The sequence below is a fragment of the Macrobrachium nipponense genome, chromosome 41 (genome assembly GCF_015104395.2).
Source record: "Macrobrachium nipponense isolate FS-2020 chromosome 41, ASM1510439v2, whole genome shotgun sequence".
Classification (NCBI taxonomy): Eukaryota; Metazoa; Arthropoda; class Malacostraca; order Decapoda; family Palaemonidae; genus Macrobrachium; species Macrobrachium nipponense.
The window spans coordinates 51,912,020-51,926,854 of NC_061102.1; the positions used below are offsets into that span (position 1 = coordinate 51,912,020).

Genomic DNA, 14,835 nt, shown 5'->3' on the forward strand with positions numbered 1-14,835 from the left:
AGGTGTAAGTGCAGGAAAGGATTAAGCGATTTACATAGCTCGTTTTTTTTCCTTTTTTTTTCTTTTTTATAGTAAACAAACAGCAATCCAGTGCATCCGATTCACGATTCGGTTTTAAAATTTTAAAAGCTAAAGATCAAAAGTCAATCGCGAGCTTAAAACTGCGACGGAGGCCCAGTGAGCGTGTGCTTCCGCTTAAAGGAATTTGAGCGAGGCGAGAAGACTGGGAGTTTTATTGCTGTGGTCATGCCAACAGACTCGTGTCGTATTTGAATAAAAACCATCAGATGGAAAAATTAACACCTTAATACCTTTTCTCTGGCTTTCTTCCTTTTTTTTTTACTTTGCTGCAGACCTACTTGAAGAAAATGCATTTTCATTTCCTTAATGTATATTTTACTTCGCTACAGAGCGATTTCCATGACAGAGATGTGGTTCGGAAGTCACTAAAGCCGTTGGTCCCGTTGCTGAATAAACACTGGTTCCATGCAACGTAAAAACACCATACAAACAAACAAAAAAGTAATGACCGCATCTTGTTTTCATTGCCAAGTCAATGGGACAAGAAATCCAGTGACTTTCTGAAGAAACTTAGCCACTTTTAATCTCCAAGGAATGGATGTACCCACCCGTTGAAGGATGCGTCTGTAGAAATCAGGAAAATTAGACATTTTGAGGCGCAGTGACATTATAGATAAGTCTAGTAAAGCAGTACGCTGGCAGTTTGATTTCCGTAAATGTGACAATTAGTGGCCTTGCTGATATTTATATAACACTTATGTAATACTGAAGATGGGTCAAGGATTTTTTTGTATCCTGTTTCAATTCATTTTAATCGTTTGCCAGTGAAACCAGTCATATATTGAATTTTTTGTTTGAGAAGAGACCGGGCCACACATTCATCTGTGGAGTGCCATAGGAAAAAAGTGAGATAGATATTAGATGTTAGACTAAGAAAATCGGAGGGAGGTGCGTTCGCCTACATACGAAAAGCTTAGGATGAACCAAAGAATGTCATGGAGAGTGTATAACTGAAATCAGCGTTTCCTTAAACTTAAAGATTCATTATTTCTCTCTTACAACAGGCGGAAAAATTAAACTGATTAGTTCCAGATTGTACTGCTACGCCAGTGTTCTGTAATGGGTTCGTGTTAAAGACGAACAGTTTTGGAGTGGTTTACGTGACCTTTTTTTTTTTTTTTTTTTTTTAGCATTGATTTCTTCGTTTAGTTACTCAAATTGCGGTAGACGCAAAACTTTGGCTCGTTTCTTTTCAGTTTTTCTGTATAAAAAACAAAATAAAAATATTGAGATGGCTTTGTCTGTCCGCCCGTACTTTACTGTCTGTCCTAAGATCTTAAAAACTACTGAGGCTAGAGTGCTGTAAATTGGTATGTTGATCATCCACCCTCCAATCATCAAACAAAACAAATTGCAGCCCTCTAGCCTCAATACTTTTTATTTTATTTTAGGTTAAAGTCCGAAGCATCTGGGTAACAACTAAGTTCTGTCCTGTCATATCTGAGAGTTTCACACAGCATTTTAAGTTGTACAGAAAAATCGATTGCGCCGAAGTTTTTTTTTTTTTTTTTTTTTACTTATTTTTGTATTTGAAATAACGTTATCATAAATGTTATTGAAATTCTGATCAGATTTTAGCGATTAGATTAGATTGAATGTTATCAGCGGCGTATACTATAGTAGATTCACATCAACCGTGCATATGATGTCTAGGCCTGTCCCTTACGACGCCCCTGATTGGCTGTTGATAAGCCAATCACAGAGCTGGAAGCTCTCAGTCTTTCGAAACAGTTCACAGAGGTAGGATGTCTGTTCCACCTCTCCTGAGGGATACTTTTAAAAGACGTATCCCTCAGGAGAGGTGGAACAGACATCCTGCCAATGTGAACTCTCGAGAGAGACAGAGTTTCCAGCCCTGTGATTGGCTTATCAACAGCCAATCAGGAGCGTCGTAAAGGACAGGCCTAGATATCATATGCACGGTTGATGTGAATCTACTTTAACTCATTCACTGTAAACAAAAACAAATTTTCTAACAGATTCGTTCCTTTTGAATGAAGGGTCTGTTGAGAATTAGTCGTCTGCCTAAGGAGCATTCTTTTCACTTATCATAATTCAGTGCAGCATAAAGCATTTCTCCCGTAGGGCGTTAGTGCCGTATGTTCACCTCATGCGGTGCACTGTAGACATTACTTTAAGGGTCTTTGCAGCGTTCCTTCGGCCCCTAGCTGCAACCCGTTTCGTTCCTTTTACTGTACTTGCGTTCATATTCTCTTTCCTCCCTCTTACTTTCCACCCTCTCCTAACAATAATTTTCCTCCTGTTACACCTCGGCAATCTCTTTACTGTCAATTGCCATTTCAGCGCTGAATGACCTCATAGGTGCCAGCGCTTGGCCTGTTGGCGAAAATTCTAAGTTAAGTATTCCATTCCATATAGCATTTCGAACATTTCAATTCGTATAAGATTCTGATTGTGGGAGGGAAGAGCCGATCCTTGTTTCCTTGGAAGATTTTTATCACAGACATGTACGTACATAATATTATGTGCACATTTGGAAAGGAAAGAGAAAGCGCCAGTACGATCGGAAAACTCCCCTTTTAAGATTTATTGAAGGATATATACACATGCTTGACAGTTCATTCGTGCACCCATAAAGTGTGTGTGTCTCTGTGTGTGTGTGTGTGAGAGAGAGAGAGAGAGAGAGAGAGAGAGAGAGAGAGAGAGAAGTTTTAGTCGAGCTCGGAACTCGGAACACCATTTCGGTATTTGATCGACTACTGATTTTTAATGGCCTGCTTAAACTCAAATGGACCGGCTCGATATTGATGATAGAGTTGTACGTGGATAGTGTCGAAAAGGCCTTCCATTTAGTATCACTACCCCCGGGGAAAAAAACGCCTTAAGAGACGTTATTTATGGTGGACTTTTTTTTTGTACTTATGTAAAGAAAGAGAGAGAGAGAGAGAGAGGACGAGAGAGAGACGAGAGAGAGACGGAGGAGGAGGAGAGGAGAATAAGAGCGAGAGAGGAGAGAGAGAGAGCAGGGAAGGAGGAAGGTGGCAGTGTTTTCATGGTTGAAAGCTTATTAGGATAGATAGATAGATAGATAGATAGATGTGTGAGATAGGAAATGGTGCTGGGATCTGATAATAATTGAATATTGTCCTCTGGTCGCCCATATGACTTTAAAGGTTATTGTTCACTTTTTCAGCTTATATTTTAGTCCTTATTATCATATATAGTTTATGACTAGGTATTGACGTGATCTTCGATTGACACCGAAGCTTTAATCGTTTTAAGTATCATGGTATTCTGGGCCTTTTGTTTTGTTGAATATAGCTTTAATTGGTTGTTATGTTTTTATCATCTTGGTATTCTGGGCCTTTTGTTTTGTTGAATGTAGCTTTAATTGGTTGCTTTCATTTTATCATCTTTGTAACTCTGAGCCTTTTGTTTTGTTGAATATAGCTTTAATTGGCTGCTTGGTTTTTATCATCTTGGTACTTTGGGCCTTTTGTTTTGTTGAATATAGCTTTAATTGGTTGTTATGTTTTTATCATCTTGGTACTCTGGGCCTTTTGTTTTGTCGGCACTATAGCTTTTATTGGTTGGTTGTTTGTTTGTAGTATCTTGGTACGCTGGGTCTTTTATTTTGTTAGTCGTCTGATTAGGTTTCCAGTCAATTGATGAGTTTTATACAAACTATTCATACTCTAGTACTGAATTTCCGATTGAATGTATTGTGGCGAGTTTTTCCTCTCCGTTCTTCAGATTCAGCATTTTCCTCATTACCTCAGATTTATTCATTACATTACCAAGTTAATGTTTATTGTTTTTATCTTCTATCCACTTTATTAATTTACTACTTGTAAAGGCTTATTAATAGGCATCTAGGATCTAGATCTGATCTAACCCAAAAGCGAAAGTGAAGCATAAGTTAGGCAATAAATTGTTCCCGTTGGAATTTTACACCACAAAGCCTCTCCAGTCTTGTGTTTTGTAGTGGAAAAAATTATTGATAGGAAGTATGTCAAATTCATTTTACAGGTTTTATCGACTGAGGGACTTGTATAAATGTGATAGGCTTATAACGAACGACCATTTCAAGTATTGATTATTAATCACGTATAATTTCTAGAAATTTAGATACAATTTGCTAATGACAATATGCTCAAACACAAAGGATTATGATTATCATTAAAGTTCGATCTTTTTCAACCTTTTTCTGTTTTCCTCAGTTCCAGTCAGGTTTCCTCATTTTAAGAAGTATCAGTTTTCAATGTCCTCGAAATTTTAAGTATTATAATCGGTTCATTTAAGGTAGATTCTTGGATGAGCCCTATTCTCACGAGACGTTAATTTGGCGGCCGCTGATTGGCTGGGAGCTGCCTACTTCCCGGTACCAGCCAATCAGCGGCCGCCAAACAAACGTCTCGTGAGAATAGGGCTCATCCAAGAATCTACCTTAAGTGAACCAGCTATACATACCCTGTTGGTTGGGTTTTTAACCATTAAAAGATTTTATACCTTGAGGTATTTTCAAACAATTTTGCACTAAGTTGCCTTCTTTTTTATGGGGACACTAACTTTTGAAAAATGAAGAGATAAACTCTGAAGAGTTAAAAGTAGAAAGGTTCTTGAGAAATCAGTGCCTCTATTGGTTGGGTTTTTAACCATACAAAGAATTAATACCTTGAGATATTTTGAGGCAATTTTTCACTATTTTTTTTTCTTTGGGACAGCTAACTTTTGAAAAATAAGGAGATAAACTCAGAAATCAATGTGAAATTTATACAGTTACTAAATTACAGATTTCGAAATCTTTTTAACTTCCGGCACCCAATTTGCTCACTCATTTCATAACTCCGGCACTTTATGCTTGCAGATCCCTGTAAATACTCAAATAGTTCCTCGTTGGATGAGTAGGTTACGTGCTCGCCTACCGAGTCGCGAGTTCGATTCCCCGCTCTGCCAATGTGGAATAAGAAGAATCTATTTCTAGTGATTCGAAATTCGGATCCCGACAATAAGCTGTAGGTCCCGTTGCTAGGTAACCAATTGGTTCCTAGCCACGTAAAAATAACTAACCCTTCGGGGTTCCCCTAGGAGAGCTGTTAATCAGCTCAGTGGTCTGGTTAAGCTAAGATAGACTTAGTTTCGTGTACTCAAAATAGGCGTCGGTTACTGTTCAAGAGAAAAACCCGTTCGTTATCGCCAAAAAGAAAAAAAAAGAAAAAAAAAAAAACTAGGAACAAAATGTAGATTTTGGCTTGTCATGACAACTTCCAGTCTCTTTATAATAAAATATAAAATTCCTAAGTTTCAGTAACATTTTCTCTTCAATAAATGAATTGGGAACAAAATACTTGATCAATATTGAAATCATCATGTCCACTGAAAGGGATATTACAGCTTAAAGTTTCATTGTTGGTATTAAGTGTCAAATAGCCCGAATTTTACAAAAATCAAAGAGAGATAATTCAGCCATTTCCATCCTCTTCCAAGAGGTCGTCAAAAGCAAAGGACGGTAGCACCTTGCACAAGGAGAGAGAGAGAGAGAGAGAGAGAGAGAGAGAGAGAGAGAGAGAGAGAGAGAGACAAAGTCTTCGGCGAAGGGAGACGTTTTCGAAAGGCTAGGAAGCGAAGATGAATGCTAATGAGAACCGGAAGGAAACCTATGTATTGGGAGAAAGGAACTTTGGATGGTTTAAGGGGGGCGATCCACTAACGAAAACATGACAGGTGGAGGGTCAATGGCGCCGACTGACTTTAGAGAAACGAGGGCACTCGAGAGGAAAAGCGACTGTAAACGATGGATGCAATGTTACTAAATCGCTTTGAGTGGCCTGTTGTTAGAAAGCAGCTTTAAACGCTGGAGACACTAGATAAATATATATATATATATATATATATATATATATATATATATATATATATATATATATATATATTATATATATAATATACATGCATTAAGCTACAAATGGTCCTTAATATCCAATTCGCTCTAACCTCGAAATTAATATATTTTCGTAAATATGTTAACCGAAGGGGAATTTTTTATCGATAATAGTTCCTTTTTCGCGTGGATTCGAACCCAGCGCACAGAGGAGAAATCGGGACTTCAGTGACATTACCGACTTGGCAACAATTTTGAGGTAGAGCGAATTGGATATTAAAGGACATTTGCAGCTTAATGCATGTATATTATATATATATATATATTAATATATATATATATATATATGTATATATATATATATATATATACTATATATATATATATATGTGTGTGTGTGTGTGTGTGTGTTTTTGTGTGTGTGTCCGTGCATAACTGAATCACCAAAATATGGAACATGATAAACATATACATAATGACAAAATCTACAAAAGCAATTTTAACGATGGAGTATCACTGCGAGGCCTTTCGACTTCTCGTCCTTTACCAAGCAGCAGACCACTTGGTAAAGGACTCGATGTCGAAAGGCCTCGCAGCGGTTCTATATCGTTTCAGTTGCCTTCGTAGATTTTGTCTTTATTTATGTGTATATATATAGTTTATATAATTAAACTTTTGGAGAATTATCGAGTTGTACTTTTATAAAAATTTTGGGTGGTCAGTCACTTTCCTTGTATAATCTTTGAATTGTCTCTGCTTCTGAGTTGCTGGACTTAATCCTTTGTAAAACCTCTTCAATATTTACCCCTGTTTTGGTAAGTCTACTAATTCTTCAACTTGTTAGATTCCAGTTACATATTTTTCCCTTTGTAATCCCCATCTGTCATTTATTCGAGCTTTTTTTGTAAACTTATTTCTCTATTTCTTCAATCTGCAAGAAGTCAAAACTCCTAGCAACACTCCATTGTTTCTCTTCCCTCCGCAGCATTTTGTCTTTATATATAATATATATATATATATGATATATATATATATATAAATATATATATATATATAATATATATATACATATTATAATATATAATATATATATATACATTAAAAGGAGCCCATAAAATAAGATATAGCGTATTTATTTTAATTTTCGTTGGCGGAACAAGGCTCTATTTGACCATAGATTTTAGCACGTTTTAATTTACGGGAAGTTAGGAATGTAATGTTTACAACTTATGCGCAAGGGGAAAATCTTGCACGTGACACGAGTAAGCTGGAGGTCGGATCACGCTTTGTTATCCTAAGATCCCCTTTATTTTAACTATACTCTGTGATTTCCACCTATAGAGCTTCTTTCCTCTCTGATACTGTTGGTCAATATCTCCGAAAAATTTAGCTTCCTAGAAAATTCGTCCCAGACTGATTTAATCTCCTTCCTGTGAGGCATTTCAGGTAATTCTTTCTTCACTATAAACACCTAGATAGTTGAGTGCTCCAGTCTCTGAACATTTGAAAATTTCCATCTTTTCTTAAAATTTGTGTCCCAACTTAGTTCATTTTTCGTAACATGTCTCCGTATATGTCATTGTAACTTTTTCCCTATAAAATACACTTGTCTTAATTCCATTCCAAGCTGCATTATGAACAGTGCACGTCTAATTATGACTATATTAGCTTTCGCTTCAAGGAGGCATTAATCAGATGTCCCTCGAGTCCCATGCTTCCAACCAGTATATCTCTTCCATTTATTATATATGAAACTTGATTCAACTCTCAAACAAACAAGTATGCATTACACCTGCGTGTATTCATACCGGAAGCAAGAGTAAATTATATCACCTTGAAGGCCATGAGAAGCACAAGAGTCAAGTCTAATGTCTTAGATATCCAATTATTAACCCCGTTCACAAATATGCTTAGCGTGAATTAATCGCGATGGTGGCGTTTTGCAATACGATTTTCATTAGATAAATTGAATCTGCAATTGTTATGTCGTACGATGTAGTAGATATCAGACGACAATTTATAGAGGAACTTTATTATTGCGCTGTTGGAAAATTCCATTTATTTTCATGTAACGGTAATCATTTATTCATCGTGAAATACTCTCGTAAAATTCGATCGTATGTCTTTTAATATTATTACTCCTCAGCACGCCAGCCTTTGTTCCAGGGGCTGTTTCGGTCGTCTTCGGTTACAAGTTTGCGGATTGAGTAGTCGTCATTTCATGTATGAATATGTATGGATTTGGTTAATCGATGCACCAGCAGACAATACGTAAAGAATTGGTCTTATCTCGAGCCACCCTACAATACAAGGTCAGTATTAGCACTGCAATGCTTGCTATTCATTTATTATAGCTTATAATAAGCGAATACCACAGGAAAATGATAGTCAGAAATACAAGCGCTTTCGTCTTTACTAAGACATTGGCAAGGAGCTCCTTGAGAATGTCTTAGTGAAGACGAAAGCGCTTGGATTTCTGACTATCATTTTTCTGTGGTATTCGCTTATTTAATGAAGTCACGTGCATCTACTGTGATTTTTTAAGCATTATAGCTTATATATTCCACAGCCTTTTCCCAATATTTTTCCTCTCTTTTTTTTTCTTACATATTTTTGAAGTTCAGTATTTTCTGTAGAATAACCATGCTTCCCAGCTTCCCATAGTTGCTGACGAGGTGTGTCTATTAACTCGTCTAAAAGTTTTCGCTTTTGTTCATACCCGAAATATTCAACGCTCTGGTGCGTAGAAACTTTATTCCGCCCGTTGGGAATGAGAAATGTTGATCGAACTCTACTGCATTGAGTTTTCCTTATCACTAATGAGAAAATGTTATTTGTACGAAATACCCAATTCCCAAAATTCTCCTTGATATCAGGAGTGGTGTATTATTATTATTATTATTATTTTTTTTTTTTTTTTGCCTATTTTTATCACTATCGTTTACGATTCTTATGTATCGTTGAAAGAAATCGTTACTTTCCTTTTGAAGAATTGTTATAATGTCTTTTTGGCACGAGAGCAGACTGCATTGGCATATTAATGACAGCTGTCAATACTTTGAAATTATCATGAGGGATAAGTTTGATGGAAATTATGATATTACTATTAGTTTTATCAGTGCTGTGACAAAATATAATGTTCAGAACTGTTGAAATTATCATGAGGGATAAGTCTGATGGAAATTATGATATTAATATTAGTTTTATCAGTGTTGTGACAAAATATAATGTCCAGAACTGTAGCAAGGGTAGTGTGGAATCCTCCGTTATTTCACCAAAACGGATATGGGAGTCCTCCGTAGCTGACAGAACTTTATGGCACAGACGTCGTGTGATATGAATTCGTAGTTATTCAGTGTATAGAAGACAATGTTGTTAGGTTTATCCCAAAACCCATTGCTTCTCGGATCAAATCCTGAACGATTTGCTGGAAGATTTTTCTCTCAAGCGCTTCTGTGTTTTCCGGGAAGCAAATTCCCGAGATGTATACTATAGTAGATGCACATCAACCGTGCATCTGATGTCTGGGCCAGTCCCTTACGACGCTTCTGATTGGCTGTTGATAAGCCAGTCACAGAGCTGGAAACTCCCAGTCTCTCGAGAGAGTTCACATAGGCAGTATGTATGTTCCACCTCCCCTGAGGGATACTTTTGAAAGACGTATTCCTCAGGAGAGGTAGAGCATACACTCTGCATGTGTGAACTCTCTCTCGAGAGACTGAAAGTTTCCATACCCAGTGACTGCTTATCAACAGCCAATCAGGAGCGTCGAATAGGGGCTGGCCCAGACATCAAAGGCAAAAGTTATCCCTCAGGCAGAGGTAGAACATTACACCCTGCCTGTGTGAACTCTCTCGAGAGACTGAAAGTTTCCATCCCAGTGACTGGCTTATCAACAGCCAATCAGGAGCGTCGTAAGGGACTGGCCTAGTCATTAGATGTACAGTTGATGTGAATCTACTATATTATTGGACCAGCCCGGTTATTTTTTGGGGGGCGGGGTGGGGTGGGGGAGAGGGGGGATGACCATAGGTTAGGTTAGGTTAGGTTAGGTTAGGTTAGGTTGGGTTGGGTTAGGTCAGCTTATTGACAAATTGTGGAGTTAGTGAATATTTCTGAAGGTTGTTTGGTTGTGGGAAATATAATGAGATTATTTTTAAGGAGATTATAGGTTAGTTTTTAAGATATGGCCTCCCGCCGCTTTTTTTTTTTTTTTTTTTTTTTTTTTTTTTTTTCAGAGAAAGGTCCCAGTTTGGTAATAAGCATCCGGGAATGAGATGGTCATATAGATGCGTAAGCTTCATCGCCTGAGTTTTATATATATATATATATATATATATATATATATATATATATCATATATATATATATTTATATATATATTTATATATATCAGCTGATATAAAATCGATATCAACGTGACCAATTACGCGTAAGGTTTTAGTCATTGAAAATATTGCATTTTGCAGAACCATGCTTTAGTTGCGTATTTCAATAACGTCAGGGCTGCGAGACAGGAATTTCACCAAAGATGTATTCTAGTCCTTTTTCAAAATTCATAATAGTTCGCACGGAGACCGTAGTAATGATTAAGAAAGTTACTCTAAATTGGAAAGGTCATTGCAGTGGAATGAAGAACCAAAAGTTTGGGATATTCAGTGGACTACTGTGAATGTCACGATCAAGCAAAAATGCTTGATTGTCATTTCTACCTGCAATGATAAAGTCAGAGTTGGCAATGATTAAATCAAACTGATTTAATCAAGTGATTGATTTTTTCACTAAAAAAATCATGATTTAAATTTTTTTTGTGTAATTTGAAAGCAAACAAATTGAAAAATATGGTTTGGAGGTTAATAAAAACTTTAGCATAACTGTGCTGCATCGATTTATTTTGATATAAAAAAATTGCAAGTACATACTTTGGGCTAGAACTGGAAACCTAAAAGATAAATCAATTGTAATTCTGTTATAAATAACATTTTGAGGAAAAAAGGATTGAAAAAACTTTCTAACAAATAAAAAAAAAAACATTTTAAAAATCAAATAAATAAAAAAATCAAATAAATCACTGATTTTTTTTTTTTTTCAATCAAAAAACCACCAATTTTCTTTACTTGGATAGAATTGTATAGCACGAGAGAATTTGAACAACAATTTTTTTCTCTCTCCATTTCACACAGGTAAAGATATATTTCTCCTGATTCATCTTCTAGTTTATGCATGTGACCTCTTCAGAACAAAAGTGGAGTGCGCATTTTTCCAGAAATTTAAAGCAATGATGAAGTTTAGCTAAGATTACGAGTTGGATGTATGAACATTGCATCGTCATCAATAAAGTTAAAAGCGCCTTAGTGGCGTGGTCAGCATGGTGTTGGCGTGCCACCTTGGTGGCCGCGAGCTCGATTCTCGGGCATTCCACTGAGGGGTGAGAGATGTGTATTTCTGGTGACAGAAGTTCACTCTCGACGTGGTTCGGAAGTCACGGAAAGCCGTTGGTTCCATGCAATATAAAAACACCGTACAAACAAACAAACAATAAATGAAAGTTAATGTTCATAGACACTCAAATCCTTTGAAAATGTATGTAAGGGAGGGGAGGGCTCTCTCTCTCTCTCTCTCTCTCTCTCTCTAATAAATTCGGTTCCGTAGGAGGATAGTGCCGTCAGTGCACCCCATGCGGTGCACTGTTGGCATTACTTAAGGTTCGTTACAGCGGGCCTTCAGCCCCTAGCTGCAACGCTTTCGTTCCTTTTATTGTACCTCCTTTCCTATTCTCTTCCATCTTACTTTCCCACCCTTCCGTGACAGTTGATTCATGATGCAACTGCTTTGAGGTTTTCCTCCTGTTACACCTTTCAAACCTTTCATTATCAGTTTACGTTCCAGCGCTGAATGACCTCATAGGTCCTAGTTTTTGGCCTTTGGCGTAGATTCCATATTAAGTACAATTCATATCAATTTCCGTTTCAGCGCCCAATGACCTCATAGGTCCCAGTGCTTGGCCTTTGGCCTAAATTCTATATTCAATTCAATTCAGTTCTAATAATTAGGTTGGCTTTTTACAAATGATTCAGTAACCATTTTTTATTCGTCCGAGTTCTCAGTGCCTTTGCCAAGTGTCTAGATTTTCATGTTTTTATTTTTATTTATTTATTTATTTTTTGTATCCGGTGTTGGTATGGTTACGAAATGGCTCTTAAGATCGTGCTTCCAAATCAGTAGCGTGAGTTCAGCTAAAAGTGTGTTCTCGGTGATTCCTATGTTATGTTTATTCTTTATTTATTTATTTATTTATTTATTTATTTATTTATTTATTTATATTTATTATTTTTTTTTTTACAAAGGTTACTTAAGTAATTGGGGTAATTTCGCTGCATTCATTAGACGCTTAATTTAGGTGTATGCTCGGTGATAAAGTAACTTTTTTTTCACGTGTATTTCTAAGTGCAGTATACATTTTGCATTCTGGAATAAAAGAACGCAATTCATGTTCCTCCTTTTTGTTATTCCATGCGTGCGCGGTTCGTCTGAGCTGGCGTAAGTTAATCAACGAATGCTGCTTGTTCCAGTAAAAAGATAATGATTCCGCATCACAGTTTTGACAGGTATGACTCATCGTGGCTGCTCTGATTTTTAAAAAGATTTTACAAGCAATACCTGGTAGGTGGGTGTCAAGACCTTTCCAGTTACCAAAGGTTGCGCTTGTCGTGTCCGTGTCACTTTTGCCTGTCTTGCGCATGAATCGAGATACTATTTTTCATACTCTTTAAATATCATAAGTATCCTATCCTAAAATTTCTGTATCTTTAATTCAACGAGAAACTCCTTTCTTCCACGTTAATTTTGTTTTCGATCCAGGATTTCTTAGCTATATACAGTTGTAATGGAGTCCTCCTTTATCTCTAGTTAATGCTTTGTCTCATGCCAGTTAGACAAAGGCTGTGGCAGTTATGATACGTATGGCACTCTATGCTCCAATGGCAGGGACGTAGTCGTTAAGTTGATGGTCTTGTAAGCACTGATTCTCTCGTTAATCTGTGATATTTCTTTCCCTCTCTACTGTCTGTACTAAGGTATCTTTTTGTTGGCTGTCAAATTGCTGCACAAATAAATGTCAGAAATTAGAGATTCGTTTTGAATAGTTGTAGTTCGTGTTAGTATTTCATCCTGTGCATGGAATTCAACTTGTGGTTTAGTGAAAGTCAAAGTTTCACATTAAAACGTTGGCTCGTATATGTTGTGTTAGTTTCTCCACAAAGGTAAAACCCGAATTTTAGCCGATATCGGATGGTCTGAATCACTCTGGGTGTTCAGACTTCCCCGCAAGACTTGAGGCTTCTAAGCGCTACTACCTACGCCTTTAAAGACTGGGGTGCGATTTCACGGGCGGTGGTAGCAGTGTGGGCAACAACGAGAGACGTATTTTGAACGGAAGCTCTAGTAATGAAAGTAGCCGTCTTAACAGTATATTTTGTGGTATATTTGGTAACCATCTGAACGGCAGTCCAGGTAATGGCGGTAACAACTCAAAGGCAGCAGTGGTTATATTTCATTATCTTCCATCCCCGCTTGCTTTTTCGCTTACTCTGGGAGTAAGCCTACAAACTACTTTGTTGTTCTTGTTCTTCTTCTTGTTGGGGGGTTAGGAAAGGTCTTTGGAAGACCCTAAAAAGTTCTGAGAAAGGTGTTTTGCATAGAGTTAAAGACAGGAATTTTAGGACAGGATATTTATGATTTATTTATTAGAAGGAAACAGTACGGAAAAATAATTCCTAATAAAATATAGCGTATTTATCTTAAGTTTCGTTGTTGAAACGACGCACTATTTGACCGTAGAGATTAGCACATTTTAATATACGTTAAAAATTAGGAATTTAATGTTTACAACTTATGAGTGAGGGGAGAATCTAGCACGCATCACGAGTAAGCTGGAGATCGGATCACACCTTGTTCAGTCTTGCCATCCAACATCTCTAACTGTTATCACAGACAAATTATATAGCAAGTAACATTATCGGTTTTGACTTATGTATGGATGAAAATAACAGCTTTGTCATTAATTGACCTTTGTGTTGTCAGATATGCATACATGAATAATTCGCACACACATACGCGGACGTACATTGGCATGAGAGAGAGAGAGAGAGAGAGAGAGAGAGAGAGAGAGAGAGAGCGTCCTCCCCTCCCTTCCCTTCCCTCTCACACCCTGATTACAGGCTGCAGGTCGCACGATCCCCTCGTGGATTACAGAGCGAAATAGCGAGTAAATTCTCACCTAAATATATGTGAATTGATGACTGGCGAGCCGCAACTTTTAACGGTTCTTTAGTCCATTGTAGCCAGGTGTAGTCGCCACTATTTTCCGGGGGAAACTTTGGCCAGAGAGCGAGCGTTCGCATGTTGTTGTAATGAGTTACGGAAACTATGCTTGATGGCCGCCCTTTCTCTGATACCGTCGCGTTTCATTAGTCGCTTTTGCTGATGAATAGTTATACAGGAAATCGACTTACAACATTCCAAATGAAGCGGGAACAATGCCAGTATTATTCGTCAGGTGTTCCAATATTGTTCTCCCGGTGGATGTTGTTATTTTTGTTTGTCGTTATTAGCGCGAAACTATTCATAAAATTGTAATGATTGTTATTATTATTTCTATTAGTAGTACTTTTGTTATTTAGTTGAGGGCTTTTTTTTTTGCATGCTTTTTATTCATCAGTATTTCCAAATAACTTCCAGAGTTTTATTAGACAGACAGGAACGTATTCCAGATTCCAGAATCTTATCTATTAGGAAGTAAAAGAGGGCGGAGATCCATCAAACGTTGGATAGACGACAAGAGTGTCTTTGTAAATTAAAGACCCAATATTTAGGAAAGCCGAGACTACTAGCAAGATAGGGATGGATCCTAC

General features: G+C 37.2%; 1 long non-coding RNA gene across 1 annotated transcript in view; it reads left to right on the top strand.

The window, feature by feature from the left end:
* LOC135212912 (uncharacterized) overlaps positions 1–8,229 on the top strand; it is a 304,234-nt gene extending 296,005 nt beyond the window's left edge. The window contains exon 3 of the long non-coding RNA XR_010314022.1: positions 8,090–8,229. This is a non-coding gene — a long non-coding RNA (uncharacterized LOC135212912). The remainder of the gene's footprint in view (positions 1–8,089) is intronic.
* The last annotated feature ends 6,606 nt before the right edge of the window (positions 8,230–14,835 follow it).